This window comes from Saccostrea cucullata, unplaced genomic scaffold, assembly GCF_032062105.1.
Source record: "Saccostrea cucullata isolate Sc308-1 unplaced genomic scaffold, CSIRO_AGI_Scuc_v1 ctg5519, whole genome shotgun sequence".
Taxonomy (NCBI): Eukaryota; Metazoa; Mollusca; class Bivalvia; order Ostreida; family Ostreidae; genus Saccostrea; species Saccostrea cuccullata.
Window position 1 is genome coordinate 32387 of NW_026935277.1, and position 7576 is coordinate 39962.

The window sequence follows — 7576 nt, forward strand, 5'->3', positions numbered from 1 at the left end:
CAATACGTTTTACCTGCGTTTTTATACCTGTTGCATCATCTGTAAGCACCGTGTGCAAAAAATTAGGGTCGTGTGCAAAAATATGTTGGACTTACCTTTTGATCTTACTGTGTACGTCTTTGTACACTATCTAGTCAGCGAGCTTACCTATGCATTATGACGTCATCCATTTCATTTTCACTTTTGTTTCTAAGAAGTGAACTTAGATTTTCAGAAAATGTAGGACTATCTTTCGTTTTTCCTCTCTTTTACTATGATGATTTTCCTGCTGTGAAGCTTTTCTTGTATAAAGCTCAATTTCTCTCTGACCACGGAAGTAAACATCCTGATGCATTCTTGTCATGTGAATGTTGAGAGCGTGTTCATTTTTGAAATCTCCTTTCTGACAGACCTATTCCACAGGTAAGTTTGTCTTATTTTTGTTTACATTTCCTATGAAGGTCATCTTTGTATTTAACTATGATTTATATGTAAAGTTCTATTTTAAATGTAAATGCTGTATCTATCCTCATTTCATGGATTTACAGTTGTATAACCAGTGCATGTAACTCAGAGTGCATTTAATATTTCTATGATGGGTCATTCTATAATTGAATTTAAATCATAAAAATGTTCACTAAATGTTGGTAAAATACATGGTATCTTTTACATTTCTGTCCCTTTTGTCTGTAAATTATTGCTTTACTTACATTGTAAAATGAGGTTAATTTGTGTATCACTGAATTGTATGATTTTTTCAGGATCAGCTGAGATGTTATTTCACTGGATTATTTAATGGATAGGCTTATTGGGCATATATTTGGATATCTCTGGTAAGTTTTTCTTGTTTTTTAATTTTTACATTTCCTATGAAGGTCACCTTTGCATGTAAGCATGATTATATGGTTAATTTAATTACTGTGTAATACTTATGTGATCTGTTGTCTCTAACTTACATTCATATTACCACACCCTTATTTAGGGTCGTGTGCAAAAATATACCTTTTACCTGCGTTTTCTTATATACCTGTTTGCATCATCTGTAAAGGACCGTGTGCAAAAAAATTAGGGTCGTGTGCAAAAAATAGGTTGGACTTACCTATGCATTGTGACGTCATCCACTGTATAAATACAATGTGATTATGACGTCATGTTTTCATTCACAGTCAAAGCCTAGCCAGTTCAAACAGCGAGCTTACCTATGCATTGTGACGTCATAAAGTTGGCAGTGACGTCATGTTAGTCCTTCACAGCCTCGGTGGCTGCTTATTTTGACTTGCATTTAAGCATGATCATATGGTTTAATTTAATTACTGTGTAATACTTATGTGATCTGATATCTCTAACTTACATTCATATAAACACACCCTTATTTAACCTAAAATATATCAAGGGATCTTCAGAATATTAATAAGTCCTATTGTATAAATTATATGATATAATTTCATAATTCATTATGTATGTTACCCATGGCCATGGAATTCAGACTTACTAAATGGTGATCAAAGAGATATTAGGATTGTTATAACAGAAAAGTAAAAATCTACAAAAGATTAATCATAATAGCCATTTACTTTTTGTTTTGATTCTAAATATGTGTGATATATGGCATACATATATTTTCATTTTCACTTTTGTTTCTTAGTAATGAGCTTTTCAAAAAATGAAGGACTACATGTTGTACTGTGATGATGCTAAAAAAAAAAATGTATTTTTCTGTATGCAGTACTGACAGGTATTAAACAAAATTGAATCTGCTGTTAATAAAAAGTCTTCTAGTGTCTAAATAATTAATCTGATAATCATTTTATTTGTGATATTAATACAGTAGTTGTGCTTGTTTATTATCTATAGATAACATGATGAACTTTTCTCATCTGGAGTTAATGTTAAAAACAATTTTTCGAGATTAAAAACAAATATTTTCATGATCTTTTTTTTTGGCATTGTACATGTTTGTTCAGGTTTTAAACATGCATTGTTTAATGCAGTACTCTGTCATATTAACAAAATGGTTTTATTTTTACAGTCATTAACATGGAAGATAAGTTTTGTTCCTAACCATCTATAATCAATTCTCTATGAAGTTCAGACTGTCTGCCCTTCCTTTGGAAATACACAGTTAGTCAACCAACATAGAAACACACAAACTTGAAGGTAAAGTTTCAATGAGATACAATTGTAATTTTTATTTATTTATTTATTTACATATGCATTTTTATATTTTTGAATTGATAAGTAAATGATATATGATTTTTTAAATAAAGAGGGCTTGGTGGTCATGGTCATGTTTAAACTATTTTGATATCCTTTAGAAGAAGAAGAAAAAGGCATAAAAATTCATGATCAAATTTTTAAAACTAAAAAATATGAAATTTTTCTTTGCCAAATGATAGTTAACAGATGAAGATAGCATATTTATAGAATAAGTTAAATATGGCTAATTTGTTAACCCCCAGCTTCCTTAAATGCATAGTTGGTAAAGATAGGAAGTTTTGACTTGAATTGTTGATGAATTCTGAATTTTCCATTTAATATTAACATTATATCAAAGGGAAAGAATACTATAATGTGGCTCATTAGGATGACCAGAAAAGAAATCTTAATGACCCTCTTGACTATGTATAAAGATTTTAACCTTATAACTGATGTAAGATGATCTGATTGTGTGGAAATAAAATTTCCTGGTGTTTCTTAAAAAAAAATATACTACCCAAGATCTTCTTATGAGTGTATGGGACTGCTGTAAACCTTCTGTTTATAAAAATAATACCTTAGAGCATGACACTTTATTCATAAAAGGTACTTTCAATATCATTTCTATGAGTTTGTGTTCTTTTTTTTTAATAATCTAGTGTCATATCTCCTTTAACCTCATTAATATGTATGCTTCCAAAATCTTAGATCTGTCTGTATAGTTTCTTCAGCTCTTTAAACACAAATACCCTGATTCAATCTTTTGAGGTAAACATCATAGAGACATCATAGATGATTATCAGAGTGTATATATCACAATCTTGACCATAAGGTCAATTTAAATGGTCAAAGGCACAACAAATGAAAGTGAAAACTTTTCTTTTCTTTTTTTTATCAGAATACATAATTTTGTAATAAACAAACACTGGAAAGTTACTCTCATAATGAGCCTTAATGTCTTCCAAGAGTTCAGTTTGGACTTCCTCCATTAATCCTTGTATCTTGTAATCCTTGTATCTCCAATGGTTTTGTGGGCTAAAAATCATGTGTCTTTAACAATCTTTTTTTTTCTGACAACTGTTTTCTCTTATCATCTATAAACTTGACTTCTTCTCTAGTCAAAGGTCTTTCAGTGTAATCCAAGTAATTCTCACCCTCTTTTGGTAATAAATGGTTATATTCTTCATTGGCTTCTTTTGAAATCAATGGTCTTTCTATGTAATCTCTGACAACATTAGGATCACCCTTTTCTGGACATGATTGGTTATATTCTTCTTGAGAAATGATCTCAATAGTGCCATCTTTTTTTATTTTAACTGGTATACCTCTGTCTACATCTTTCTCTGAAAGAATTCTCTCTCCAAACTGAATTTTACTCATTCCTTTAGTCTTTTCTTTACTAGAGGTGTTACCCATGGTTAATATGAAAAGTCAAAATCTTATGTTACAACTTGTATTTATACCCTTTTTTGTCTATATTTAGAATTCCATCAAGCTTATATTACATTACATTTTTTTTCAACTAAAACATTTTTTTTTTTATTTTTCAGGATTCTCTAGTGAGGGCTTATGGAAATGATCTATGTCTACTCTTAGAATGGTGAAAGACTATCAGATTATGCAAAGACTAACAGAATATCCTCTCTTGGAACACTGAAACAAGAAAACCAAACTTAAGAGGATGGTGGATTTAAGAAGAACATAGATAAATATGATTTCCAACGAATTTAACCAGTACGATCATAGACTGTGGTTAACAGGATGACAAAGAAAGGACCCAGGATTGTATCTTTCACTGTCAGACACTGACTATGGATAAAGTGTAATCATTTATCAAACTGAGATCTAGTCAAATCAAGTATTGAAAATATGATTTTCTGATAGCATGAGCTCTTTAAAAACTAATTCTCACGGACCTCAAAGTATCTGAATGTGACTTTTATTTTTACCAATTCATATTGAAGACTGTTGGTATGTATGGGAATTACACATTTAAACCTTTTATTTTTCATCTAATTTTTACAACCCCTATAAATTACACAGATATCCTGATGCTGGATTTAATGTTATTATTTAACTTTCCTGGAATTGTAAATATATTTTGTTTGTGTATGTATCATGTTTAATTTTGAATTTAAAATTGGTCTCAATAAGACCCCCAATAAAGATGCAACTGTCTTATAATCTGTGGTTTAATAATATCTTGAATATCTTTATCATACCATATTCATCATACTAATTACATATAGAATGGTTGTAGGAATACACTTAGTTTTATAGGACACTTTGTCAGGGTCAAAGCATGAGATAATTGAGATAACTACCTTTGACAATAATTTGTAACCTGCAAAATTCACATCATAAGTAAAGAAAGATTCGGAGATTTTCTATAGATTTTTGGATCATTTTCTCCTGGATAAAATTTAGTTGTTGTAACTTTAACATTTTGTGATAACCTAAAGACTTTATATCAGCTCTATTGGGTGGCATAGCATATTCTTTGGAAAGAATTGAAATGTAAATCATATGCACTATGTTCAAGGATGTTTAAAGACTATTACTATGTAATACCTTAGAATTCTGTAAAAATTTTATTATCACTGCGTAGATAAAGACTGGTTAGGATAATTTGTGTTTTGAAATAAGGTTTAGGGAAAAAAGTCAAGAATGTGGATATGACTTTTATTCATATGGTGCAGTACAGCAACTCTGGTGATTTACATACCTTCAGTCATGAATACATGTAGATAGGTATTGGAAAGACTCCTCTACATTTTGAAATTTTTAATTCAAAAGTATAGATTTTTTTTTTAAGTTTGAAAGATTAGATGGTAGCATATCATTTGCTTGTGAATTAAAAAATAAATCCAAACATATACATCTTTGGATGATAATTGTAGAATTTTATCAATTCTTGGACTTCGGTCTTGATATCATCCTTTAATGTCCTTAAAATTTTAATGACTGTCTTTTAGTTTTAGTTGAATTAGTTTCTTTTCTACATGTGAAAATGACATCATCCAAAGAAGTTCTTCATCTGCATGTTATATGAAGAAGACAATTTTCATCACAGTGAAAGAGATTGTTTTGTTAAACATAATGCATTGATGCACAAATATACTTTTAGATTTTTAATAGCTAGGGTTCATATTTTTTAATATGGAATGCTAAGTACTGTTGATTTCAATTTTTTGTGAACAAAGTCATACTTGTAGAAAAAAAATGTACATGATGTGTTAGAAAAGCATGTGTAAACCTGATGACTTTATAATTGCTGATTAAATCAATTATGAGTTTCATCTTTGTTACATTGTAAACTTTCTAAGTAGGGCACACATCAGAAACTCTTAAAATTCTGAGTATCAGGGTTTAACACAACAATTCCAAATGATTTTTGGACGCTTTTTATGTATCAAAAAAAGACAAAACAGAATGTTTGTTCACAGATGTTCCAATGGAAAACAACCACGAAGAAATGATTTGAAATGTTCTTCATGTGATTCATGTAAAATGTATTTTAAAATTGTACCCTAACATTTATCTTTTGCATAAATGCATTTTTGTTGAGAATTTCTCATAACTTTGAAAAAAAAAGTAGTCTTATTGTATAATATGGTTAACTTAAAATTTTGTAGACTTAAAAGTTGTACATGATGTGTTACACATCTTACATATGTAACCATTTCATTTCAGGGCATTCAGCATATATTGTGGTTTTGTCTTAAATTTGTTTGTTCATGTAATCAATAATTTGAGAATACTCAAATTAGGTAATGCATGAGAGAATAGGCAAGAAAATCAGGTTTAAGAAATGGTTTTTACTATTTATAAGGGGTTAATCTATATATTGAATCTATAAGTACATTTAGTCTATACATTTAAGGTATTTGTGCATGAAATAAACTTACATTTTAGCATTTTAAGAAAATTGTAAACATTGCTTTAGCCAGTTTTAAAAAATGATTAGATTCACTGTCAGCATGTTATTTCTTGTAAAATAAATGAGAAAACAAACAATTTTATTTGAGTCAGTTTTTTTTTATGTAAATAAGAAACATTGGAAGTTGGGAATATTTCACAAAGTTGATTGAATATAATACTCACTAGGACAGTTGGAGTATTATGATTTTACCCTAAAGGACACCATTTTAAATTTCAATATACAAATCATGATTAGTCATGCAGTATAAAGTTTACACTTGCCAAAAAGTAAATGGTATCTCTATTCAGGGTCAATCCAAAGGAATGAAAACAATGTTTCTTTCTATGTATCAAATTTAAAGGATTTCTTGCAATAATTTCACTGTGTTCCTGTTCTGTTTTCTTTCTATGTATGGATAACCCTAACCTGTTCAATCAGAATACAAGAAGTAAATAAATTATGTCAAATGAAGAAAGTGCACAGCAGAAATTTACATGAATTGAACAGAGAATTCTGAGTTTCCCTCAAATATGACACAAAGTGATGTAAATTTAAAAGAAAATGTGGATCCATCTTATGATTGAGACTAGTACATATTATGAATGATGGGCACTATGACCATTAGAATGACATTACATTGATTCAATTATATGGACAGCTCTTAATCCATACAGTCAAAATGGAGGAAATATTTTTCTTTATAGGCATAAAGTAAGAAACACTCACACAATTCATCAGAATTTTACTCTTTAAAGAAAAGGAGCCTTACTTGCTTTGTTGAGTTGACATTCCTATTTTGTCTTTGGTAGGTACACTGATGGTTTCCTTGACTATAATGAGAACTTTTTATTTAAAAGTCCTCAGATTGTCCTGATATTTTGGTTAAAATATCTGCATGACATCAAATAATTTGTTCATACAAAGAAATAAAAGATTTTCCAGGTTTCTTCTTTTTTTGGGGGTCAAATTAAAAAGTGTCCAACTAATATATCCAACATATAATACAAGATAATCATCCAAGTTACACAAAGGTAAATAAATGACATTTTTAAGGTTTTAGTCAAAAGATCAAAGTGAGAAGGATATTTAATAGTTTGGTTAATATTCATCAAACTCCATGGATAGATTAATTAAACAAGCTTCATAAATTTTGATTTTCAGGTAAAAGATTAGCATAATTTTTGCTATACCATTGTTGTCCATGAATATCTAAACAACTCTATTGATTTTTCAGGTTAAGGGTCAATGTGTTCCTACTACAGTAAAACTTCATTAATATAAGGATATCAGGGTGATTCGTTTATTTGTTAGAAATTAGTTATAAAATCTCCCACTCTTTCTATAATATATAAGTGAATGTGCTCCTTAATTTTAAAGAATTTTACAACCAAATCATATACTGACTTTCAATCCTTCAAAACACAATATAAATTGAATCTTGATATTAATACTTTTAGGCTTTCAGACTTATAGGATTTC

At 29.3% G+C, this 7576-nt stretch overlaps 1 long non-coding RNA gene across 1 annotated transcript; it reads left to right on the forward strand.

The window, feature by feature from the left end:
• Positions 1-205: 205 nt before the first annotated feature.
• LOC134242346 (uncharacterized) lies at positions 206-4165 on the forward strand. The gene is made up of 5 exons (XR_009986847.1): positions 206-402; positions 741-812; positions 1625-1714; positions 2009-2136; positions 3726-4165. It is a non-coding gene; the product is annotated as an uncharacterized LOC134242346 (long non-coding RNA).
• Positions 4166-7576: the final 3411 nt, after the last annotated feature.